The sequence below is a fragment of the Tauraco erythrolophus genome, chromosome 12 (genome assembly GCF_009769465.1).
Source record: "Tauraco erythrolophus isolate bTauEry1 chromosome 12, bTauEry1.pri, whole genome shotgun sequence".
Taxonomy (NCBI): Eukaryota; Metazoa; Chordata; class Aves; order Musophagiformes; family Musophagidae; genus Tauraco; species Tauraco erythrolophus.
In genome coordinates this window covers 11,422,571-11,450,141 of record NC_141476.1, presented here as the reverse complement: position 1 = coordinate 11,450,141, position 27,571 = coordinate 11,422,571, and the positions used below count along the sequence as shown (strand labels likewise).

The 27,571-nt window shown below is 42.8% G+C and overlaps 1 long non-coding RNA gene across 1 annotated transcript; it reads left to right on the top strand.

Annotated features, from left to right (window-relative positions):
* Nucleotides 1-81: 81 nt before the first annotated feature.
* On the top strand, nucleotides 82-27,571 carry LOC147527976 (uncharacterized). The gene is made up of 3 exons (XR_015222486.1): nucleotides 82-354; nucleotides 1,996-2,162; nucleotides 27,215-27,571. It is a non-coding gene; the product is annotated as an uncharacterized LOC147527976 (long non-coding RNA).

Here is a 27,571-nt window from a genome sequence, read left to right as displayed (position 1 = left end):
TGCACTGCAACAGATGTTTCTGATATGATAAGAAATATGACCCAGGAGCTAGTGGTGCTGTAAAGCCACTCATGTTCCTCACCTGAATTGCAAATGAGATGTTGCTTTCTTATCTGTTAAAAAACAGGAGCAACTGCACGTATAAATAATACGCCACCAACTGCCAGCTGTTTGTGCCAATGATATTAGTGTTAACAGATGATGGGGGGAGTTATTCTTTTCTCTTTTGCAGAAAATCTGGAGCTCTTTTGGAAGTGCGGTGGAAGAGATTTTTTTTTCTTTAAGCTGCAGACAGAGCAGTTACTTTAAAATAAGTATGTATGAACAAAATCAGCTTCTATATTTATGACACAGGTATTATCTGATTTTTTTAAATTTTTTTTGTACTTCTTTGTCCTTTTTCTGCATGTATCTCTGGACACAAAAGAGAAAATGTCAGTGCTGCTTTCTGTTTCTTGTCGAATCCTTTTTGCAGAGCTCACTGTCTTTCAGTGGTTTCAGGGTTTCAGTTCTGAATGGTATGGAAGGAAGTTAGTGTTTAAAAAGAATATTTTTCTTGAAAATGTGATAGAGAATGGTAAGTCACTTTTGTCTTCAGGTTTGTAAAAACTTGGTTTTTAGATACCTTGAATTTAGGGTGAAGGTAAAACCACGTCTAGAATCCCAGCCACAGAAGCAAGCAGGCCTGCTCACTTGGTAACCTCTACTATTAAGTCTTGCGATCTACAGAACTTAAAAATACAACCAGGTGAAGTTGTTCTGGTAATTGATCTGCTCAATATTTTATTAGGGTAAAACTGAGAAACACTTTTCAGCATTTTACCAGCTCCAGGCAGAGATGTGTTTCTGTTACAAATGACCTTCTGGGAGAACTTGACTGCAGGGACGTGATTCATTGGCAGGCTGCTGGTGACAGCCTTGTTTCTATTGTTCTAAAACTCTGGTTTCACATTTCTCCTGTTAGATAAGCTGCAACCATTAACTACACAGTGAGCTACAAATAAAGTGTGATGTAAGAATTAAGCTTATTATCTGATTGGCAGCAAGGAGCCTCTCTTCCAGGTTAAGGGTTTGAGCAGATTTTTTTTTTTAACAAAACTTTTCCTTTTATTACATTTTTGAAAGCATTGTCCTCCCAAAAGATAAAATATGCTTTTGGAACCTGCAGTGTGTATATATAGTGTGAGCTATAAATAGTCTGGAGCTAGTTCCGCACAGTACCAGCGTGCAGAGATGTTAAGGACGGATTCTGATCTTTATAGCTGCTCTGGGGCTACTGAGAAACACAAGTTTGAAGTGGTGGCATTTAAATTTAATTTGGTGCTTTCAGATTCACCTCAAGATCAGAATCTGGCTGGGGACTTTTTGAGGAATAAAAGACTTTGGCAGCCTCAACTTAATCTTACTTTTAGTTGGAGTTTACATATCAATTTCCGGAACTGTTGTTTGGGACTAATACCAAGTCAAATGAATTCACTTGTAAATGAGGAATGGCTTGATTTTCGTGGTAGCTGAAAAATAGGTCTATATACACCCACAGCTCAGCTGCTGTAAGTGGATGTACATAAGGATTTAGAAACGGTTGCTATTCATCTCCTTCTGATGGTAAGATGACTTTCAGCAATTGAATGGTTTATGATAATGTTGATATTCATGCAGGCTATTCAACTGCCAGGATGAAGACCACAATGGCAGATCGGTCTTTTTTTCTTCTTCAGGCATGAGCTGGTTACAGGCTGACATTGGAAATAAGTTCCCTGGCTGGAGCATTATCTTTCCCGCTACAACAAGGTGGAGGCCACAGGGGTGGGGAGAAGAAGAAAAGCACCTGTTTATAGTGGGTTATTGACCGCGTGCTATCTCTTCTGCTGTAAAATCTTAACGTGGCAAAGCATGGTGGTATTACTAAGGGCATACGAGGCAGGGTCAATGCCAGGGTATTAACCTTACTTATCAAATTTGTAATGAATATAATGAATCTCTTGTTTCCACAAGGAATTTTACAGCAGCTTCTGGTCATGTATTAGAACTCGCTGCCCTCCATTGCATCCTCTCACATTTGGATCGCAAGAAGAGCTTTTTGCACCATTTCCTTGTGTCCCTTAACTTCGGTGCAGTTTCGAGGCTTAATTCTGGGTGCCTAAATCCTCCAAGTCCATCAGGTACACCTAGGAGAATGAGTCAGGCCACATACACAGTGATGCCTGAGGTGGAGGAGGTGAAGGCTCCTGGGCTGCAGTGCTCCTGAACGCAGCAGGCGCCTGTTCAGCCCTGCTGAAACATTTTGGGGTTTAGTTCCGTGATGACTTGCTGCGCAGGATTGCAGGATACAGTGGAGCAGCTTTTGTTCGTACTAGTGAAGGCCTGATGCCTTTTGGAGTATTTTCTTGGGGTCCGTGGTGGTCTAGGACATTACTGAAGGCACGTAGTTTCCTTCTGGGTATGATCTAATATGTAAGATTTGCAGTTATAAACATCAGACTTTCCGGTCACCTTTACCAACCAGTTTATTTAATAAACTTCTCGATCGTTCTTGGGGCAGGACTTGACTCCTACTTGCACTTAGTCTCCCGTATGCTGTCCCGGCAGCTCTCAGAGGCTGTAGAAAGGGGACAGGAGAGGCAAGAACAACCTGTTCTGTATGTTCCTTCCAGCTCCTGAAACACTCCACGGGGCCACTGCAAATGGACTATAGTGAAATGCACCACAGTGGGGTCCATCGTGGGCACTGGGAAATGTTGCACATCTCAGCACTCTTCAAGGTGCTCTAGTTCATGTCAGGCAAAAGGGAGTGACCTGCAAGGATTTAATAATCAGTTTGTCCTTCTGAAACTGCTGTGCCCCCCTTTCTGTCCTTGCTGTGCGTATGCAACTAGGATAACTGGGGATAGCAAACTGCCTTTCCACAGGTATGCTGATGCTCCTAGAGCGGTGACATGTAAATCCAGAAATTATAAAGCACAAGCTGTAAAAGCACACCAGTGCAGCTCACTCAAATCCCATTGCTGTGAGCTCCATTCACACCCACCAGGCACAGCCAGGCACTAGGCAGGGGCAAGGGGAGTCCCTTCTGCTCTTCCCGAGAGGTGGCTGAGCCCACCCAGCAGTCTCTGCCACTCTCTTGGGTTTAGCTCTGGCTGTGTCTGTCCCTCTCTGCATGGTCAATCTGCATCCCTGACCCATCTCTGTTACTACTTCTGCTTCTCTGTTACTTTCTTGAAACAATAGGCGTTGGCCAGAGATAGCCCCAGCCTTCCCTTCTAATTCTGTGCCCTCACGTGGTAGATGTCTTTATTTGTGTCAATCCACCAACCATTTATTCTGGCTGTTCTGCCTGTTAGCTATAGCCCTGGAGTTCAAACCTACAGGTGAGCGAGCATCTTTTACTCCTTAGTCTTAGCTCTGGTGCTTACTGTGGAAACATCTCCCCCTGTCTTCAGTTTGTTCCAGGCAGAGAAGGGAGCTTCTGTGACAGGCATCGCTCTGCTACTTATCTAGGCAAGTCTGAGTATTTTCCCAAAGAATTTGTGAAATACTGTCTGAATGATCAATGGTACAAGCAAGTGACTCCAAGTCACTGGACAGCAAGCTATTTAGAAAAGCATCTACTAAAAAAGCAAGTCTGAAATACTATCTGGCATTAGAAAGCCCTTAATTTAGAGAGGTGCCCATCTCATGAGTGAATGACATGTCACAGGGCAATATTGCAGTGTTCCTCAAGGGCAGCGCACAGAAATAGGTTCTGCTTTTGTGCATGACACATGGATAACACTACACTGAACATAAATGTGTTCAGATAGATGTTCAAATATCCATGACCTGTGATCTCTTTTTTTTTTTCTTTCCCTGACTACTTGACCCCAGCATCTCTGGGCTGTTGATTCAGAGTCTTGTGCACTACTAGTTTCAGGTTCCCTGGTCTTGTTTTGACGTTTGTGCCTTTCAGTACCTTCAAAGAAAGTTGTCTTAATTTCACTGGCCTCTGAGTTTGTAGGATCGTTGTCATTTTCCAGACGTGGATAAAATGTTTCTATCTTTGGGATTGTAGACTTGGCATCTCAGATGCAATCTCTTACTATCATATAATATAGTTAAGCTTCTTACTTTGAGAATTGGTGGAATAAGGCTCACTGCTCTCATGTTGATGTCTAGCTGCACTCACTTTCCATGTGTGTCCGTGTTTTCTGCTGGGTTGGTTTACGGACTAATATGCTAATGAAGGGCAAGAAGTAACAAACTGTAGTGAATTATTCCTTTTGCATCCTTGATTTTATTTTGAAGAGTTCATCCCTTCCTTTCAAGGACTACATGTATTTTTCAGTTTCACAAATAAGATGTTATTTTGTCTGGATCCTTTCCCTTTGATAGGAACACATGGGAGAACTTTTGAACTTTGACAGTCATTCTTACTCAGAATTACAGAGTTTTGGTGAACTCCCTTGCCACTTTTGCAAGAGTCTTTCACTAGCTGTGTTTTCCCTCCATATGGTTTTTATGGTTAATGGTCTCAGATTCAGAAGTGATGTGAATAAAATGAGTAAACATGATTATCTTTCCTGTAATAAATGGAGCAGAATGGGTCCCTTAGCATCATTTTGTGTACAGTCCTTGGCTGTGGGAGCCTTACCAAGACCTGACAGCTCAACCGTCATTCCTTTGGGAGGACTGTCAGAATGGCCAGCACAGTTGACTTTAGACTTTCTCTCCTTGCTTTGCAGTTGCTGCGTGACTGCACGGAAGGTTTCAGTTTTTTCAAAAGCACATTCATATTTTACATACCTTCCCCATGTCTCCCCCCACTTCCCCAAATTATTTTTGTTTAGGGTAGGCCTCCTGGTGCCCTGAAGTCTAAAGCACATACCTTGAAGATATCTGCTGTAGTCTTGTCTGTGCTGGCAGTGGTAGGAGAGACCTGTGGACTTTTAATGACACAAACCACTATGTTTATATGTGTCTTCAAAAGCTATGATGGAAATCTAGCTGAACTCCACTCCCATATCCTTTTACATACACCTTCTCTAAAAATTTGTCACTGTCATGTTCCAGTGGACCAATAAAGCATCAGACTTTGCTACTGGAAGAAAATCCTGAATGTGTCTTTGAGATGAAATCTATCACCTTCCAATGCTTCCATGTGCTGTTTGATTTCCTAGGATCAACAGGAAGAGCCCAAATTTTAGCTGAATGGTCTTGTAATGTTCAAGAGAAGAGCCTCTGTTCCAAGATGGGGGAGTGTCTGTCTTAAAAGGCCTTCTTTGTATTTTCTTGGATGCTTTACAAATGTTGCACCTGTACCTCAGAACATCATCCAGGTATGAAGTATGCACTTTAAAGTGATTTTCCATACACCACTAAAGGAAGAACCTGTGCATTTGATAATGGGAGTCTAACCTCATTATACAGATGCCATGTAGCTACAATGGCTATGATGCAATTAGTTTGGCACAGGAGAAGGCAGAAAGCAAACCTGACCTTGGTGCACTCTTGTAAGCACGGTGTGGCAACAAAAGACTGGAAGAAAGAGAACCATTTGCAACTCAGTAGGGATCAGCAACCCTTCTATAAGAGCTGTACAGTAGCAAACAACTGATGGTCTCATGCAAATCATTACAGGCTCCAACAGGAACTTCTGCTTGCTGATGATGTGCTCTGGCCCTCTCTAAGTTTCATTCTAACAAAGCATGACTTCTTTTTTCCTGGTTTTCTGGCCTACATTGCCAGACCGTGGGGCTTTGCCCTCATATTTGAGGGAAAGAGAATCCCTGATGTTGGTTTTAGTGGTTGCCTTTCATGCTGAAACCTTCTCAGCCTAATCTCTTTTATTGGCAGCAACCAAAGTCAGATCCTTAAACCTCATATGGAGACTGAATAATTGCAAAAAGAGGTTGTACCTGACTGCCTCCTGTACTTACACGTGCCCAAGTGGTACAAAGCCACAGACTCCAAATGTCTTTCTCCTCTGTGTCTCCTCTACTGGTCTTCAGTAACTTGATCCCCTTGACTGTGTGAATGGTGGTGGGTCCTTTCATGTGCTCATGTTAACTGGTTCCCCTTGGACTCAAGATTTGTATTCTGTGTTTTCCAAAGGCAGGTATGAAGGTTGGCTGCTCCCAGGTGCTGCCACTACTACTAAGCTTCCACTTCACATTCCCCAGATTCCAGCCTGGTGCGTCTAGGCAGATATTTCTTGGCCGTTTAAATTGAAAAACAGTAACGTCGAAATACACTGAGGTCAAACAGAAACTCAAACAACTGCTTTGGTCTTAAAGTAAGAGAGTGCCAGGTGAGAAACATTCTGTGGGCAGCAAAGCTAAAGGAGCTGGCCTTTAATGCAGTAGTGGAACCACCTCTACAGAGATACACAGACTGAACAGGGGTATGATGTGAATATAGGGGAAACAGGTAGTTGGAAAAATTCCCAGTGATTTTAATTCTAGGGAAATTCCAAAGCAGGACTGGCTGTAGCGCATCCAAGCTGCAAATGTTCTGAAAGTTTGGTGGTTTTAGTAGTGTTTTCAAGATCTATTCAAACCCCTTTGCCCTTGGTTTTTGCTCACTGGTAAAAGGGTGTGGGGGAAAAGATGATAAAGCAGAATTAGGAATCTGAATATTAAAATTTTCATTAACCACACGTTCTCAATGACCGTAAAGAGAAATACAAAATGATGTGTGGAAAAACAGCTATGAGAGTTCATCCAATTGCATGCATGTGCGAGGCGGTGAGGATGCACAGTGTGGCAGATGAAACCATGTTACTGTATGAAGAGTGGTTTGAGTACAGTAACTGCGTTATAGCTGAATGATTGTGACATGCAAGAGGAGAAAAAAGTGATGTTTCCAGAGTGTGCAGAGAAACAAAATCCCTGCTTCATCCAGACACAACTGAACTCTGCAGCCAAGTGCTTAATGCCATACCAGGTCAGTTGGGATATAGTTGTCTCTAACCAACAGTCAAAAGTTATAGAGTTTGTTATCTGCTGGCCGAGTGACACCCAGAAATTCCTTCCAGGCTTACAAACAAGCAAAGAGACAAGTTTGAACCTGAACATCGGGGTAATCATGCCACTCAGGAGCATAAACAAACATGGCACTGACTGGAAAATTATTCTTGAGGCGTTGCTTTTGACTGATCCAGACAAGAGGTTTCCAAAGCCAGGGTTGTAACCCTGAGGAGTGTGACCGAGAGGTCACCAGCTCGGAAATGAGGTTGTGAGCTGAAAAGCTTGGGAACGGCTGATGTAGCCAGATGAATGGTCATGTCAAGGGAGTCCCCTTGGAATATCCTTTCTCCTCTCCTGCCTCAGAAACAGTAACTCAAGAGTTTTAAAGCTGACAAGACTAGCCTGTTTATAACATGCTGCTGAATTTTAAAAGTAGATCTCTGGAAATGAGCCCAAGTTTATTAGGGAGATGGGGAGCAAGGAAAACTCTGGAGGGAAGGATGTGGAACAAGGAGAAGGGGAGCAGAGGCAGGTCTGTGGGAAACAGGATCTGCCAAGCAAAAATAAGATTCAGCAGTGTCAGTGGGAAGAGACGGAGGCTTTTTAAGGTTGTAGTGAAGCTTTAGAGTCTGACTTGGAAGGTTGAATTCCTCTCCCAAGAGGTTTGAGGGACAGGCTTGCACTCCTCTGTAAGAAGCCCCTGGTGCTGCGCTGGATATCTTAGTGTTGAACCTAACCTAGGGCTTGGTGGAGTTTAACGTGTGTCCAGAGTAAGGTCTACAGCTAATGCATATGCAGAAATAAGGTAGTTGTCTTTAAGCGAGTCTTCAAATGACCTCCTTTACTGTTCTTGTGTTTCAAAAACTACCAAAGCTAGGCCCTGAATTTGTGTGTTTAGAGTAAACCACTGTTATTTGAAATGTTAGTTGTACTTTCCACTCTTTTTCATATTATGAAACAAGCAGACCAGAAAATTAGCATAGCTTACGCTACTAATTTTGTATCTTGTCATTATTAAGAAATACACTTTAAGTTTTAGGAATGTGTAGTAAAGGCCTCTAAATGTTGAATATCGGAGATTTTTCATATCAGCAGGAATAAGCAGTTGTTAGTGGTGTAAATGTTCAGCCCGGACCAGGGACTCTCAGTGCCTCAGCTGCTGATGGGAGCCCTACTTCTTGGAAAGCCTGCAGAACCACCTTGTGATCATTGGATTGCTGTCACACCTCCCATGTTGGGGTCTCTGCAGTACAAGTTTCCGTGTAGTCAGGCCTCTGAGGTTTGTGTAAACCTGCTGAACTCTCCCCTGGAAATCACAGAAAATAAGCAGAGTGTTGGTAAGTCAGGCGGGCTTTTATGATCCCAAATTAGCGTCAGTACAAGAGGACCGTCGGCACCATGAGCTAGATATCTTGAACAATCCTAGGGCATGGAGGAGACAAGCAATAAATTTTGGGCAATTAGGAGGGAGTATAGCAATAGCACAGGTTCAAGTCAGGGTGGGAAATGAGCCTGGAGGTTAATAAGCCAATACAGACCATCGCTGAAAAGCAAACACTAGGTCCGTGTGGTGCAACACCTAGCTGTGGCTACGTGCTAGGTAAAACACAGAGGTAAAGTCAATATTACTGTGTGGTATTTATTTAATAGTGTTATGTTGAGAGGTACTCACAGACAGGGAGGTTTTTGCAGCCAGTGGGTTTCCTGGTCATGCTGTCTTTCAGGCTCAAAGATGGAGGGACTGGTCCTGCTCCAGTGTTGAGCAAGGTGCTGTGAGCCAGTGCTGGCCACAGGGCAAGGAAGAACCAAGTTGCCTATTTACCCCAATTACTGTTAGAGGGACTAAAATATTGAGCCAAAGCCATAGACACTCGAGAGAGAGGAAGCCAGGAGAGGGTGTTGTGAACAAGACCCTGAGAGCAGGGGGAGAGGTGGGGCTTCTTGAGCCGTAAACCCACTGGCGCGGCAAACCTAGGGACTTCTGAGCAAGGAAACTTCCTAGTGGTGCTTGTTTCTAGCAAGATAAAGACTTTGTGAAGCTTTTTGTGACTAAATGAATTCATGCCAAGCCTGTACAACTTCAAATAGCAGCTAATTGGTCAAGCAAGTGATGCCCAGTCTTGAGGCCTCTGTGTCAAGGGCCCTGGGAGCTTAGCTCTTAAAGGCATCTAACTTTGCAGGATGGTCTAGTCTGAATTTGTAGGTAAGACTCAGTAAAGGCTTTTACGTGTGTATCTCTGAAATGCAAGCCATGGAGATTGTTCACAGACGTGACCAGGCTGGTGCAGAACCAGCCAGCACCTCCAGTTCTGGTGATCCAGTATGGACCAGTTTCTACAAGTTTCTTTTCAGGGTTTAAATCAAGCCTTTGGTTTGTTCGAGAAATTCAAGGGTTTATTTTCATAATTACCTTTAGTTTTGGAGCTGCCCTTAAGGCTATTTGGAATCCATTGAAACATGCTAAACTCTGAATCAGAGGTTTCTGTATTTTATGCTAAATGCACAGAAATCAAGTATGAAGTTTCTTGCTTCAATCATATGGAAGCTTAACTTCCAAAGCATACTGAGTTGTCTTTTAAGAAACTGGTAACTTCTGTTTAATGTTGAGCTCAGAATATATAATTTCAGGCAGGGTAGCTTTTCACATCAAAGCATGTGACTTTAGTTTTCCAGACATTTCCCTAAATACCTTTTTCCAGTCTCCAAAATAGCCCATGGGAAAAAAGTACAGATCTCATCATGATGCTTGAAATTGTCATGGTTTTCACATGTGACTAGTGAAGAAAGGATCTGGGGGCATGTTGTAGGATATTTATTGCCAGCTTGTGCCATGACTCAAGTGATTGTTGCCTTTAGTACAGTAATAATCTAGCCCTGTGGCTGCCCAGTCTGTTTCTTTAGGCACACTTAATCTCCAATGTACTTCTGTTAGTAGATTTGTTCTTTTTTTTTTTTTCCCTTGGTGATATCCATAAACATCTCGAGGTATATGGCATCCTCTTTGCAGGGAATTTTTTCTATAAGACTGGCAGGAATTTTTGAGTCTCACATGCAGTCTAATTATTCCCATTCTTAATTCTTCTTGTTACTGCTGATTATAGAGCTCATCTCTGTGATGGCAATCTTAGAATAGACTTACCAGATTGACATGTTAGTTGTCCATACATAATGTAAAGGCTAATCCTGTCCTCCAAACAGAGCTCCTAGGTACCAATGGGAACTTTGCCTGGATGCAAAAAACCAACCCGCCTTCAGCCTATCAAAAAATCTCTAAGTCTTCAGAATAAGTCCATTACCTAAAATGTAATGCTCCCAGTTGAAAGCCAGGCATGATAAAAATGCCAGATGAAAAATATTAAAAAAAAAAGAGGGCTCTTCTTGCTGCAGGCTATTACGGAGCAGAGCTGCAGAAACAGGTCAATTCACTTAGTGAAGCACCTTTGGATTATAAGTCTTCTGTTTGTGGGCAGCAGACTTTTTTTTTTATATTTTGGTATTAACAGGGATTCTCCTAAGGAGCTGTGACCTTTAATCTCATTATGTATGGATTTGTGCATGTGAACATGACATATGAATTTGTTACCAAGATACTACTTGAAGCAAACATCCTAGAGCCTTCCAAGTTGGCAAGTTGATGCTGATTTCTGAGTCATCTCAGCCCAAAATATTATTTTGTATTTTTACACCATTTTGGGCTGTAGAGAGAACATCAGCCATCTTATCTGACTGATCCTATCGGATGATTTCCATTAGTTTCCTAATGTATATCCTAGAGACAGCCAGACACGCACTGAATCTGGATACAAGTGGCCCTGAAATTAAATGGGATTCATTTTAGTTTATCGGAAAGGTGGAGCAGCTCAGCTAACTACAGCAACTGATCTATAGCAGGATAAGGCCTTGACAAGTTCTTTCAAGCTTGATGTAATTTGCACCATCTCATTTGTTGCTTTCCTTAATCTCCATTCTCCTTTCCTCTTCCCTATATATCGCCATCTTTTCTTAGTTCATAGAAACATGTACTGCTATGTATAGATTTTTCCAGCTGCAGCCGGTCCAATGGTGGAGCTGGACAGACTCATGGCAAATTCAGGCGTGGGCAGTATTCTCAACACAGAGACCATCTGTGACATGATCTGGGTGGGGTCTAACATGTGTCATGGTTTCTGTTGCATTGCCATTTCCTTGTTTCTAATTTTGTATGATAGTGGCTACTAATTAACAACCCGTTAGCTAGTTCTGAGATTTATTGTGGAACATGGCCTTTAATAATAGGGAATTGATAAATGTCAGGGGAGTCACTTCCAGTCCTGCATTCCTTCAAAGAATCCTTTAACAACACACAATATTTCTTGGTGCTGCATAATATCTATTTCTGAATTCCAGCTGCAGCTACTAGCTTTCTTTTTGGTCCTACTGGAGTTGCTGAGATTGTTTCATTTGATGAGGGAGTGTGTTCAAAGAAGTACTAAAATATGGTCAGAAAAAGTATGTTTAAAGTATTTCCACCCAATCTGAAACATGATTTCTCAAGATTTTGAGATATTAGTGACACTTGACTGAAAAAGTTCCAGAGCCCTGTAACTCTCATATAATAAATGGATTGTAGATACCACTCTCAGCACAAATAATTAGCAGTATTTATATCACGTCCTCCTTATAAAGAATGAGTCAGTTCTCCCCCACTCTGAGCATGCAGAAATTCTGAGCAAAAATGCACCTTAGTGCAGCTAATTATTATCATTTCATTTTGGTATTTTTTGTTATTGATGACAGTGTCATCAGAAATAATAAAACTTCAGACCTTTGTGTCAGTGCATCCAAGCTTTGTACAGGAAGGTTATGGCTGGATATTGCAGTTTTAGAAGATGAGCATAAGTGAAGAGAATTCTTTTCATGAACATTAATTTTTGTAGAGCAAAACTTTGCTGAGAAGTACCTTGCTTTTAGTTTCCAGCAATGGGAAAGTGAAATTCTTACGCATGTTTACAAGCAGAGGAAACGGAACTCCAGGAAGTCACATGATTTCCAGTAACACCCCATATATAGACATTTAGATAATGAAAGCAATGAAAAACACTTGCCTTTGCAAGTCTCCTGAAGCTGACAGGTATTATCTCTGTGTAGCCATGCTGCTATATGTATGGCATAAGGCTCCTTCCCTCTTTGTTCCAAGAATTTATATCACTAGATACTTCGGAGAAGCCACAGTTCTGAACTGGATGTGTGGTAGCTGATACAGGGGGGGAACTTTTCTTTGGAAGCTCACAGCAACTGTATCCAGTAGAAAGAAAAGTGTAACGCCTGTGTACCTGGCTGTTAATAGCTAAGTAAATAGGCAAATCTCAGGTAAATAACAGTGTAACAGAGGGAACACCTTTATCAGAATCAGAAAAGTAAAATCTAGGAAAGGAAGAGTCTAGTGGTACCTAGTAACTTAGATGTGCATTTTCTACCAACTCTTCACCTTGTGAAGAAGAAAATGCACATTTCCGTTTGGGAATAACACAAACGGCTACAAGCCTTGCTGCTTTCACCTCCCATAGAAGATAGTATAGCTAGGAGGAGATATCCCGAAATAATGTGATATATATTTATGTTGTTGAATAAATAATGCAAAAATATGCTTTTGTTGTTAATCTTGCCTGCATAGGTTGAGGTCCTCGTTCAGCTCCAGTGAAACAGGTTAATTCCCAGGTCTGAGATGTTCCTGGTGCCTCATCTGACTCTTCCTAGGTAGCTCTGAGTCAGATCCTGCATCCTGAGGTGTGTGTGGTCTCTTTCTCTGTGGATGCGTAGGAATGCAGTGTGGAAAAGGTGTTTGTGCAGCTCAGTGTGATTTATCTCTTTGCTGATGCCCCGGACTATGGTTAAAGGGGAGTTTGGAAACTGTGAACAGAATTATTATATCAGATGTGGTCCAAAAGTGCTGTGCATTTTCCGTTCAGAGAAGGGAGCTGAGCTAAGTCACAATAAAAGCAATTGTGGGATTTTTGGAAGGGAGTAGATGCCACAGGGAGAAAGCAATGTGTTGCAAGTGGGTAGACCCAGCCCACGGGTACCATACGTTTTGAAATCCTTGTGGTCTGGATAGTGACCAGTGAGTTTTTTTAGTCTGAGGCTCCCAGCTCCACCCCACTGAGCAAGGAGTTCCTGCTGCTATAGAGCCCCAAAAGTGCCTTAGCACCCTGGAGCCTCTCTGTAGCATATCAACATCAGTATAAATACAGGACTTCTGCAACAGGACATTTTTAAAGAGAACTGGAGGCCACTGCTGCCCATACCCTGCTTTTCTGCAGGCTGCTGCTTTGAGGCATTTCTGCATCATCAAACTTCACCAAAATCCATGTTTGAGGTGTGGATTTCATCCAGACGGGCTTGGGCTGATGAACTGCAGGGGAGGGAGCCTGGCTTGTGTGGAAGTGTTAGCGTTGACTGCTGGATGCAGAACAAGACCTGAAATACAGGGATCTGCAAGGCAGAAACTTTGTGTTACGTGGCCTTTCTGTTCTTTTAATTAAGATATTAGTATGATCAAGCTCCTTCTTTCATGATACAACCCTGTGATGACTACCAAAACCACTCCTTCAGAGAAGGTCTGCAGGCAGTTATCCAGATAATGAAGAAGGGCAGAGGGAGGGAGGGGGGAGATTACCCACAATTAATACAAAACATGTTGCCAGTGAGACAGTGACTATTCAGTGCGTTCATCTTTTAAAACGTGGTCAGTGCATGTCCTTAGAGCACAGGGATAAACAACCTTAGGCACCGGGAAACTGCCAGCTGGTGTGAGTCTGTGTGCTGGCAGAGATGCCATCAAGGCTGTAGGGGGAGGATGGAGTGGGTCAATCCACGGCCCAGATAATCCATATATGGATAATTGAATGCCAGGTTCAAGATGCAATTTGACTGTTTTCTTTGGTAAAGTATCCGTTGTCAATCTGACATACTCAAAAGTCCTGCCGCTTATATTGATGTTCTTCCTCATTCTAATTAGTGACTGGACTTGGAGGTGCTCTTAAGATCAACTGAGCTATATAATGTAATATATAATGTTGTTTGTTACATAAAACACGAAAACATTGATGAGGAAGTGGAGAGACAGTACAAAACTCTGTAAAGTGCATGGCAAATGCAGCTCATAGTCATCTTTTGAAGATTACTTGACTTCAATGGAAAAGCCTTATCTTCCTCTAAGTAGAGACATTCCTCCGCTGTGACATAATCTCACTTTTTATCTTCTGCCTCCTTTATTCTTTCTGAAAAAAATATATAGAGAAAGATATAATACCCTCTGGTGACCCCTGCATCTCAAGAGTCCTTAATGCTGTGTGTCTTTCATGACAGGTAACTTTCTAATAAGTTGCTGGAGGAGTTTCAAAGTTCTCTTTAAAATCGTTTGTTGGCTTTAGGACTTTGCAAGATGAAATCTCTCGCCATAGAGAAGATGCAGACCCTTCAAGAGGCACTCAGCAGTGCCTTCCGGATCGGTCCCTTTCTACCTGATCCACCACTGTTGATGCCAGTGGAACTTTCACCCTTGATTTCAAACCTAATCAGGCCTGAGCACTGTGATCCTTTCTTTCCTTCATCCCTTTGGGCAACCAAGATGTTTACAATTACATAAGGTGCACTTATGTGTGTGATGAGAGGGGGCTTCACAACACGCATGATGGGAGCTTTGCCCCGAAGTGCTGACGGTCTAAGTTTATATTTGGTGCAACGAGCGAAAGTACTAAACAAAAGTTGGGAATAGGCACAGCAGAGGTCACGGCAGTGAGATGAAGGGTTGCTCTGATTCGGTAGGTGAATATCCTGATGGCTGCACTGATTAAATAGTGAGTCACCAGCTGGAGGCTGGAAGGAAGAAGCCGGGCGTTAGGAGAATGTGGATGTGGGGAGACCTGGTGAGCAGAGATTAGGAGGACAGTTCATGCCCAGAGGACTAGAGTAGCTTGTCCACTAGCTACATTGTTTTAGGCATTCAAAACACACTGGGTTAATCACTAACAAGATGCCCAAGGGATGAATGTTGTATCAGTTATCTTCCCGAACGTTTGACTGTTTTGGTTCTATTTATTCTAGACAAAGAGCTTATTTATGATGTTTCATCTTTAGTCTGAATGTCTCTAATTTGGACATCCATTTAATTTGGAAGGTTTCCACGAGACGCCAGTGAGACTGATTAAAGTCATGACTTATAACCAAATGTCTTTCTCGCTCCATGTTGCTGACCGCAGCTTTGGTTATGAATTGTGAAAGAATGTTAAAATCCAGTGTATTTTTCTCTTTGTGGGCTCTGTTTATTTTTATTTTTAACATTTTGATTGGACAATGAAAAATGTCAGTGATGCCAGTTGCAATTCTTTAGGTACAAGTTTGCCTTTCAGCCATTGCGTGGGAGTGATTATTTGCTTTTGAAAACTGACGTCTGTGGATTTTTTAGTTCCTTTTTCTTAATAATATCTGGAAAAATATGGCATTGCATAAAAGCCTGTTTTATGAAAGGTAAAACCAGGGCCAAGTTTGGAATGATGACATCTTCTTCATGTCCCACTAACTTTTTCAGAGAGCAGTAGCAACAAGCTGAGTGGAGACTGGAAGAAGCAACATTGTTCTTTCCTTTTCCCTTGAATTCCTTTCATCAGTCCAGTGACTACATCAGTCCTGATGACACATTTCTAGGTCACATGTCCCAGAAAGATGGGCTATATGGAGATACACGGCATGGAAAGTATTCTAGCTAGAGACTAGTTATGTTGACAGGTTCCACACGTGATGTGAATTTGTATATTCCTCACATGGACTTTATTAATAGCACAAGACTGAGACAGAGACAGACAGTTACATTGCTTTTTATGTAAGTAAACCAACAGAAATATATTCTTTCTTATTCCTTATCATATTAAACCTGGAAATAGCTTATTATCCTGTAAGGCAGCTCAGGCCAGCACACAAGACCGTTAGGAAATGCAGAGCAGCACGAGTCAGAGCACAGAGGTTTCCCCAAGCCAGGCTGCGTGGCCACAGGAGTGGAGCAAAGGCACAACGGCCCAGCATGCAACCTCCAGAACTGGAGAAAGAATAGGAGGCCCGAACAAATACTAAATAGCCAGTCTCAAGTGTAACCAAGCTAAATGCTTGTTTTGTTTTTGGTCAAGTGGAAACTTTGCAATGGAAGATTCAGATAGATTTCTTCCTTGGCTCTGCCATGAAAGAGATGCTGCTGCCTTTCCCAGTCAACTTTCTCCCATTCAATGGGATCTAGATTTCTCTCTCTCTGCAGGATACTGCTCTGGTTAGGAGATCAGAGGGAGAAAATGCTGTAACTCTAGGCTGTCTTTATTCTGATGCTTCTCAGGTTCATCAGCCGCTTCCACTGTAATTCTTTCAATTAGTAGTAGTAGCAGCAAGCTCTTGTCTTGGTATATGGATTAAATATAGCTGGAGGCACAAACCAGAGTGTTAGGAGATTGCATATCTAGTCCTCTGTGTTCCCACTAACAGGAAAAATTGAGAAATGTCTCAAGGGAGACTCGATCTAAGTATTTGGGTCCTCTTCCAGACATTGAATAAGAACACCTGAATGGAAAGGACTTTTATTAGTTATGACCCTCCTGTATTAATTACAATGAAGTTATTTAATCTTCAGCAACATGGAAGTATGGAAAGGCTATCCCAGTTTGACATCTGTAATGAATATGAACTAAACTCTGAATTTGCAAATATTCAGAGCTCGGGCTGTGCTCTGAGCTCATCTTAGCTATAAAAAGGGCTCCGACAAGTTCTCTTCAGTGATGTGGTGAATCTGGATGAGGACGCAGATGCCAAGTAGCAGATTACAGAGCTAATTAAAAATGAGCTACAATAAAAGAGGCTTGAATTTTGTCTGCTAGTGAAATTATTACCCAAATTAGGTAAAAATTCACACATTCTCATTTGAAGAATAACTAGAAATTCTTCTGGAGGCCTCCATATCATCTAGGAAGAAGAGGTGTCTCCCATTCAACACTTCTTATTTGAATGGAACATCCAGATAACCTGTTTCTGAATGTAGGCAAGGAAAGGCATACCGTCAAACTGGTAGAGCAGACAACTAGGAATCTGAATCAGGACTTCTTTCCCCAGCTCTGTACCTAATGTGTTTTGACCTTGGTAAGTCATTCTTTTTCTTCAGGCCTCAGTTTAACCATGTTGTTAAAATGGATAAACCAATATGTTTCCCACGAGGATACTGTAGAAGTTAGGGGTTTTTAGATGTGAAAGATGCTTAGTCTATTAGTAAATGGGCTGCATTTTTATAGGTTCACTCTCAGAAAGAAATATTTATCATATGTAAAATTCAAAACATTTCTCTATGCTCTTAAATTCAAACGACGGAAATACATTAGAAAAATTGTATTTAAGTGCTAAGCAGGGTATATAGCAACAGGACTATTGTATTTGCATTTGCACTGTGAGCAAAGAATTCATCGTAAGTGCATCAGGCTGACGTGGTTTTCCACTGTGTTTGAGTGTGATTTACCTCCTATGTAATCAAAATAAAGACACATTAGTGGCTAAAAATATTTACTGAGTCTTCCAAGGTGACGTGTTTTAGCTGTAAGGGAGAAATCAATTTTAAATTCTACTGATTTCTTTTCTTCTGTCTCAAACACTCCACATTAAATTCTTGAAATTTTTCTGCTGCTACTCATAATGGGTCAGAAGTGTCAGGGTATCCTTGAAGAGGAGCACTCTTCTCCAAGGCACTTTGCATAGCTTAATTAGCACAGTTATTTCTTTCCCTGTGCCTTCTCTAAGGGCTTTCCTTATGTCAGATGCTTCTAGTTATTGAGAATCAGAGCCAGAGGTCAACTGAGGAGGTGCTGATCGCTCAGGCTAAATGTAATTTAATGCCACAGTTGATATGAGCAGTTTGCCAAACCCCTCTGGAGACTGTACGTACAGGGATGCTCCTGGATGCCTGCATCTATAGGCTCTGTTCCGTGCATCACAAGACACACGTGCATTAAAGGACCTGGTGTGGCCCGGTCATTATCATCAGATGGCTACAACCATCACTATGACACTTTCTTTTATTCTACTGTAGCAAGCAAAGACATTTAAAACTGTCAAAAATTAGTTGTTTTTTTTTTTTTTCTGAATAGGCAGTGAGGGACCTTTCTAATGTCTTCAAGTAGCTTTGTTGTCCTGAGTCTACAACTTCGACTATATAATTGCTATAGTTGGGCAGTGTAGCAAATGATCCTCATTTCAAGGCCTGGAGCCAGTTCATACTTCAGAGGTTGAATGTTTTGCTGCCCAAGGTAACTGCCTAAGCAGATATAGTTCTGATTCTGGCTAGTGATATGTCATTAATGTATTAGTCTGCTAAAATATTTACTTATGAAAAGTAAGACTTTGACTTTGAAATACCAGAAATCATTCAAACTAGACTAAACACAAACAATTCATATAGTCCAGTATATGGTGAGGTCTCTTACCAAACCTTTTTTGAACATAGCCATTATGGGAATGTTAGCTGCAGGAGCACGTTTCATTCTGGGATTTTCCACTTGGCCTTTATTCAGTACCAATCTGATAACGGGATGAAAAGTGGACTTGAGGAATGTGGTTCAAAGGACTCGCACTATTGAACGGGTGTTCCAAGCCTGGCCACATCGGTCATCGTAATGACTTGTGAAGACACCATGAAATGAGACAGCCTGTGCAGGGCAATGAAACAGAAGACGTATAGCTTATAGGTGGAACACCTGAGAAGGAGGAGTGAGGCAAGGGGCACTTAGAGAGTGGAAAGCAGCCAAAAGATGCTGTAGGAAACAAAAGTCCTGGCAACAGCGCTATGACAACAGCTTTCCTTCTCTGTCTCCCTGTCATGGTCTTGCTAATTTACAACTTGTAATTTGGTTATCTCTGCCCCTGAAAAGCCTGTGGATACGTTTTTAAAGACCTGTTAACAAAATTACATGGAAATTCTGAAACACTAAAGGAGTAAAGAGTCACTCAAATCAAAAATCTGTCCAGATTGGTGGCTTTTATTATATGAGAAAGAGTGGGAAGATATAGATAGTGTCTGAGTGTTGATGCAGTGTAACATACACTGAAATTCAGGCTTATGTAGTAGCTGCGTAGAAGTTGGTCCGGGTTGATTGCCGTATTTAACACAGACACTGAAACCTAGAAACTCTGTGAAGTGCAACCTCACATCTTGGGGGGGGGTGGGGGGGGGGGGGGGTAGTTTTACCCTGCATGTTAACAATGCAGTAAAACATTGTTGCCGGCAGATATCTTACTCGAAAAACACCTTCCTTCAAAGAATCTTCATCTTTCATACTATGATGCTGTAGAGTACTTGTTTTTGCTAAGAGAAACCTGAGAGCCGTTTGTATCAGTTCGGACTAAAAGCCACTTGACTACCCCTGTGTCAGTCTGTGTTGTCTGTTTGCCGTAGCTTTCCCTTTATCAGATCCTGCTATACGTGCTGCAGGACCCCAAAATGTACAATGGTTTTAAATGCTCAGCTTTTGATCAAGGAGGTCAGCACAGGTGAACAAACAGTGTGTGTCGAGTGGCAGCCAACAAGGCTGAGATATACTGCAGTATCTCAGGAGGGAACATCTGGATCTGGGATGCAGCACAGCAGGTAATGGAATCTTTGTCCCTACAGTGCTTCTTGAGGTTTCAGATACTGTGATCTGTGAAGGTATTCCTACTTTAGCTGGCAGGCTGTTCAAGAAAAAACAATTATAGATGATGCACCTTTTTTTTTCTGCTCTTAAGAACAAAAAGTTACCCCCAACCCCGAGCACATCTTCCTTAATCAGTCTGGTTGTCCACATTTCACAGATGCTCCTCTTGAGCTGCCTATAGCAACATGCAGCCCTTCTCAGCTGTTGTGAATTTGGGGGTTTCAAAGGCCTTCCTGGCTCTAATGAAGGAGGAGGGGTGTATTGTATGGTGTGTCTTTATAAGGTTGAACTCCGTAGAGAAAAAGCAGGGGACAGCTTGTCCCATTGCCTTCGTTTTATATATTGACAAACCAAGCATTTTGACCTAGTTTACCCAGAGAACAATAAGGAAGTAACCTAGAAAATACCCAGGAAATTACCCAGGAAATTCTCCAAGTGCAGTAAGACAATAAAGTGCAAACCTGAATCTTCATCCTATGAGCTGTCTGCAGGACCCTCCACCTCTGTCGGCTTTGCACAGGGCTGGATTTGTCACTTAGTGCTTTTCGGAAAGAACAGCTTTTAAAATATCCCTTTTGGTGAGCCTAAGCAGAGGAAAGGCAATCATTTGTGTCCTGTTTTGCTTTAGCAGGACTCTGGGTTGCTGCCTCCCGCAGCGCATGACGTTACATGAGCGGGTGAAGGTGGGTGCGGCTGCTGCCAGGGGGTGCCTGGGCTTGTTGAAGGATTGTTGCCATTCCTACCCACCTCTCTCTCTGTGGTCCTTCTGAAACAATATGAGCTATTAGCAAATGGTTGTGTGAAGTAATTCTTTTAGGAGGAAAACTTATAAAGTTTATGGTCCTGTTCTCTCCGAGGCAACCCAAGCAAATGGGCCGGATGGGGGGAGACGAGCCACTGAGCTGAGAACACACAGGGACACCATCACATGTCCTATGGTCATAGCATGAAGCTTCAACCAAATCCTCCTCTGAAGGGTCCTGGGACTAATCTATCTGCAAAAGCTCAGGCCCAGTAGCAGCCTGCTGTGCCCTGGGCTGCCTGTGCACAGGCTACGTGGGGTTGGCATGGCAACGCCAGCTCCAGCGGGTGTAGGAGCATCCCTGAATCACAGCTCTACCTGCTGCCCCATTGCACCTCCTGAGCAATGGAGGGGAGCGTCAGGGGAGCCAGAGAAAGGCTTTTACTCCCAAAAAATAAATACCGAGAAAAGGGAACACTTATCTGCCAGGGCCTGCTATTGAAAAACGGATCTCAGTTCATATAAGCAGGAAAAAGACATTGAGGCTTATTTGTATTCCTGCCCCTGAGCACAAAGGGGCTAGAAAGCAGGCGGATCCCACCGATTGTGTGTTCCTCCTGTTTGGAGATGTAATCGGCGTCCACATACTGTGCCACAGCCTTTCCTCATCTCTAGGGGTTGGGTTCGGGCTAGGAATGATGTATAGGAGTAGAAAACCTCCAGGATAGGGGTGGGGGAGGACTGGCGCCTGGCACAGCATCTCTCCCTCATCTTCTGACATGTAGTGCGCACCACTAAGAGCAACGTTCATGGGGGATGGAAGAAAACACAGGGTCACCCTGTTCACTCAATCCCGACGTACCAACTGGAGAAACAGGCTCTCTGTAAGCAGTACAAATGAAACAGATGTTTCACTCTGCTACTGATAAGTTTATCAGCAAAGCCAACGTGCACTCTGGACCACTAGGAAAATACACAGAAAATGTGTTAAAGAAAGAGAAGTTGAGGGTCCTCAGCTAACCCCCAGCTTACCACGCCCTGGGTATCAGTGTTCTTGCCTTGGGACAAGTCAATCATTGCTCCAGCCCATGTGACTCCAAGGTTGGGACGTTGTCTATGTGTAACCACAAGACCTCATCTTACTTAGGCTTTGGCTGTTGTAAGTGCTATCGGGATGGATGAAAAAGGACTGTTGCAAAGGTGCCAGGGAAGGTGAAAGCATGGCAGGGGCAGGCAAGGAGAGCAGTTGCTGGTGGTGAGTGCCATGGCAAGGCCCTGCTGGACCTTGGGTTGGAGGTGAGGCAGTGGCCTCTCTAGCTGGTGTTGTCCATGAATAGACTGTTGTCCTTTGCAAGGAAGCAAAGAAAACTGTCGCTTGTGCTTCCTTGACTGTGTCACTGATCCAACATTGCCTCACCGAGGGCTTGGCCTCCAGTTTGGAGATCTCACAGCTCCAAAATGCCTCACTCATCTTGCCTCAAGTGCCTGCTCTGGCGTCCTGTTACGCACAGACCATTTCAGCCGATTGGATTTTATTCCCTGCAAGTGAGTGGCTGGGAAGGAGGTGTGTTTCACAGAGCTTATAATAGAAAGCTGGCTTTGACTTCCATGACGGAGAGATTAACACCATTCCAGAATGATATAGCGCGTGGTTTTTCAGGGTCCAAAGGCAATTCCTGTTTACAGAGCGGGACTGGAAGAGCCTCGTAGCATGCAGGCTAGGGCAGTGGCTGTCGAGGATTCCTGCCCCATCACTTCTTTTTCAGGTGGACTTTTACCATGCTGAGGGAGAACTTGAAACACCGTATGGATGGCTGAGCCAGGCTGTTGTGGTTGTGCAAAATCACACTGCCCGTCCCTGAGACAAGAGAATGAGGAAATTCTTGCACCTACTTCTGTCCCTTCTCATCAAAGGAAACCACATCAGAGCTTCTTTGGGGTGACTCTGGTTTAGGATTTCCAAAGTTTTTTTTCAGAAACTTTTTGGCTGAGATCCACAGAAAGCTTGCCAATCCTTATGAAAAATCGCTCATTGACAGTAAAGATCTGTTTGCAATAGCCTTGGACTTCCTTGAGTTATTCATCTCTGCTGATGTGATCTTAAATGTTTTGATCTGTAGTGGCCCGACCTGCTAATCTCAATTATATGCTCATGCCCGGCACCTTTACCTCTCTCAGCATAGAGGTGCTGAGAGCTGGGCCTGTGGTTCTGCTCCCACCATGCCCACTTTTCTAAGAAATCTGAAAGGCTGAAAGCACTCTGAACAAGGGAAATACCCATCTGCTAATAGCATCAGCCCTTGTGTTTTCAGTAATTTTTCTGGAAACCAGAATGTACAAGATCTCCTTGCTGGGTAAACGTATTCTCATGTCCATGAGGAGCTTGATGCAAATCAATTATCTGAGCCTTGGTGAGCTAGTGGGGAGTAGAAGTGGCACAAGCGTGGAGTCTACTGCTTAACATATTCCCTGGCTCATTGCTGGAGAGAAAACACAAAAAGGCCAATACACCCAATGGAATAAATTAGTAATTTCACTGATGGTTGGATTTGCCTGGTTCTGCTGTATTGTTACTTGTCTCCTTAAATTGCAGAACATTCCTCTGAATTTTATTTGTTATATTTTGACTGATCTTGTGCTCAAAACACTCATGTTTCTCCAAATTGAGGCATCTAATCTGAGTTACACACCTTTAGTCAAAAAGGAGTTGCACATTGACTTATGGTCAGCGCCCAAAATTTAAGATGCTTTTTGGAAAAGTGGCCTTTAATAAGCTCTCATGTTTTCTTATATGATTGTAAACTGATGCTCAATGACCGATGGATGCTCCTCTAGGTAGGACGTGTTTAGCTTGTTATTAACTATTACCTGATAAATGAGTAGTAACGTTCATACACTGGCAGAGAACAACGAAGACTAGAGTCAAAGACAGGGATTTTAGATGTTTTGGAGACTTAAATTCGGATTTCTAGGTGCCAGCAGGACTGAAATGAGAAGATAGATAAACATGGAAATCCACCATCTAAGACATTAACTATATGGAGCTCTCCTTGAAAAAATGTGCAAGGCACACTTAGTGTATGCAAAGCTGTATTATTTACTCCAGAAAGATCATGCTGTGAGTTGATGACACATCTTCCTTCCCCTCTCTACTTCTCATTTTCTCTCTGTATCGAGGCCCTCCAATTTCAGAAATTATTTACATCTCTGCAAACCATGATTCTCCTTTTCTCTCCCTCATGGTCTTTTTTTGCACAATGCTTTTGGTGTATTCCATCCAGTTGACTCCAACCCTCTCCCACCAACACACACAATCAGTGACTGTGCAAATCACTGCTGCCTTTATGGCCATAACCCCGTACAGCTGGTGTCTGCTGGCCTGGGATTTTCCGAGGGCTCCTGCGGCAGAGCAGGTTGCAGACCGATTGAGACATGTTTGGTGGTTCGGCCAGGTTTGCCACAAGAGGGGGTGAAGAACAGAAACCGTCTGTGGAAATTTACTGACTCTCTGAAGATCTCATGACTTCTTGCTAAATCTGAAAATTCCCAGTACAACAAGAATAATTGTTTCTAAACCGCCAGTGCGGCCTTTCATCATTAACCTGAATATTGCGTTGTCAGCAGCACTTTTTTTGGTCAGTGATAGACAGCAGTCCGTCATTTGCTAAAGGGGTGGAAGATAAAGAATTAATTAGTCAAGACACTAGTTTCTAATACAAAGAACTTCCACACAGATGGTGAATTTAAAAAATATATATATTTTTCAACAAATTAGCACATGGTGTGCCAACTCTTGTGAAATATGTGCACATTAGGAGTATGAGTGGGAGCAAATAAGGTGTTGAGGAACCTTTCTACGGCTTCTGTTTTCAAACAGTGGTTTGCAAAGAGGTCTTTTTCTTGTCTTTTTTTTTTTTAATAAAAGGTAAATACGTACTAAAATCTTTAACTCATCTGAAGTGGATCGTGGGTATGACTGGGAGATAAGGAGGAATTTGACTGTCTGACAAACTTCCCCTCTGTTTCTAGAGAAGGCTAATATTTTCAGAAGTGGTAAAATACCACTGAGTGCAAAATGCAAGGTGTAGTGTAAACTGAGTTCTGCCAGTTCATGGGCTGAGCAAAAACTGTTGAAATGCAAGACTCTTCAAGGCCCAGCTCTGTCCCCCACACAAGAAAAGCCTCCAGTGATGTCTCTAAGTAAAGCTCTTAGTCTCCAGCCCACAAAAAAAATCAATGTAATGCCTACTACAAAGTCGATAAGAATTTTGCCGTTAGGACAATTAGTCATCTTTATACTGGACCATATCATCTACCCATCAGAATTAATGGTATTTATTTAAAAAATAGAGGGAGGGAGAGAGGAAAAAGCCAGGAGAAACCAGAGGAAAAATACTCTGAGTCTTTATTGTGCCTCTGGACAGGGCACAAAGTGAATCTGAAATAACGTAATTCCTATGCAAGCCATGGCTAGAAGTAGGACCTGCAACAGTGATAAGAGACCACTGGTGCAGTCAACTCAAGCACCATTAAAGGCGATGGCCAGCAGAGCCTGCAAAGCTCGTTCAGCACAGCGCAAGGCCCTGACAGTGCCAGTAACTCTGTGCAGGCTGGTTTTGCTTTAAAATTTTTGATAAGGCTTTATAAAGACAAGGGACTGGCTAATGCAGATCTGTATTGAAGTCCTATAGATGGAGAGCTGCCTACTTAGGATTGCTTTTAGGATTGGAGATGAAGGGACAGGGTAAGAAGCTGTATACATTCCATAGGGTGTTTGCTATAGTGGGATCTATTTTCTAAGCCTTTGCTGCAGCACTGCTCTGTTGAAACACTAATTCAAATACTAACAAAACTGTAGCAGTTTAGGACAGGAATAGGATATTTACAGGTGGATAATTAGCTACCTGGATAATGATGATCATCTGTTATACACAGCCAAAAACTTGGTTCGGTACATTTAGGGCAAGGCACAAAGTATTGAGATTTGACATATTGAGAATTCTCTGCATCTATGCAGGAGAGGGTAAAGAAGATAATCCCAAAGAGCCTAAGAAACCTTAAAAAACATTTAAGATCAGAAAACGAAACCCACGGGGAAAAGCAGACACGTTAAAGGCAGCAGGATCGCAGCCCCGTATGTCATATAGAATGAATGCAGTTCATCATGCTGAATTGTTCATGCTCAGACCCTATATGCTCAGTTCTTGACAAAGTGATCTCTTTACAAAGCTACATAATGCAGCAGAGTCAGCTAAGAACGAGTTATAAACAAAGCAGCTATTCAGCTGTCAAAGCGATTTTCAGCTATACTAAAACAGAATGGGATGGGACGGATTCTGCCGAGCCTTCTGCTGCGTGCCGTCCCGGGAAGCCGGTGGGACTGCATGTGTGTAAATCGCGTGGCGAGAGGGAGCGCGTGCGCGCTGGGGCGGCCGCCCACGCCAACACATGTACGCACACGTGCACGGGATAATCGCCCGCCGCCTTCCTCGGCTCATGTTGGAAATTGCAAAACGCTGATTTGAATTGCGTTTTCTGTCTGCGCTTGGGGATGTCACCAAGTTCTGTCCGTTCCGATGACGTGTTTTGTTTCCATAGAAACCAATGTACTTTGGAGAGGGAAAAGCAGAAGGAGACTGAGAAAAGCAGAAAAATCAAGCAAAATAGGAGAAGTGTGTGGTGTGAATAGATCATTTGGGTCGTGGGGCTTTTAACGAAGTGACTTACGCTTTAAGGTGGTGAGATGCTTTATTTATTTGTGGCTGTGTCACTCCAGAATAATTCAAATCCATTCAAATGTAAGTCAATTCAATGAAAGCAGCATCCTAATTCTTCATATACGCTATCCACCACCAGATAGACCATGTCTGTATGAGAGAGGCCAGGCTTCCAGGGTGCTTTCTGCTGAGACATTGCTTTTGCTGTTTGCTATGTCTCTGGTGTCGTTTCCTATCTTCATCCCCAAACTGGGGAAGGAGGCAGGGCCTGGGAAACTACAGATTTCAACTAAGGTTCAATGAAATGCCTGTCAAGTCTCCTATAAAAAAGCTGTGTATGATCTGTACTTCCCAAGGGGTAGGCAGGGCAGGGAGAGGCATGCTGGAGCTATTCTGTGATTTTTTCCTTCTTAAAACAGCCAACTTGCCATTGAATCATTTAATCGCTAATTAAAAATCCTGGATAAAACAAGCTGTCTACAGCTTTCTGGCAAACATCCCACTGACTTCGGTAGGACCAAGATTTTACCCTTTCCTTGACTGCAGAGCTTGTTTGTTGTCCCTTCTTTTTCTTTAGCTGATCAGTATATTTTATGCCAAGTTTTTTCTCTTAGCTAAACGTTTTCTTTTTCTTTTCTCAAATATGATCTTGCTTTACCTCCAGAATATAGCGTCTCAACATGATGAACCCTACCTAACAGGTAGTCCATGACTAGGCTAGCATGTTTCACCCACATCCTTTTCTGCTCTGGTCTATGAGAGGACAAGGAGTAGATGTGAGGGCAGTAGGAATTTCAGCAGCTAAAGCCCTCCTTGATCACCTTTGTGTAGGCAGGCATCTCGACTTGCAAATCCCTGTTGCCAGAGCTATGTGGTGCTTTATGGGGTCCCTCAGCTGGTATCTGACCAGCTGGAGAAAGGATGGACCACTGTAGCCTAGAGCATCTACCGTTTCACCATCCAGGGCTAAATGCCAGGAGGAGAAACAGAATCCTATATGTGTGTATGCTGTTAGTAATGGAATGAATTTCCCATTCCGTCTGCGCATATTATTTAGTACATGTTTCTCCCGTTTTCCCTTTTTGTATTTACCAGTCATATCCTTTGTAATTTTCTTTTCAGAGCCTGCCTTAGAAGAGACTTAGGCCATTTTTGCCTGGAGCTGAATAACTCTAAGATGCACCTCGCCAGCTGCTTGCGTGAAGGTAGGGATGTGCCACAAACCCTGCTTCCCAGGGGCTTTTTGGCAGAGCACGCTCAACTTGCTGCTGTGTTCTTCATGAGAAGCTACTCTTGGTCACACACGGCCCATGTATGAGGGACTTGAGCCAACAAAAATTGCCAGGACCTACTACATTCATCAAAGCTTAGGGTACCACGGTACACATCAACAGCAAATGCCCTAATCCCTTACCAATATATTGAGTGGTAAAACCCACAGCAGTGACCCGCAATGTTGACATGCTTTGAGCCCATACT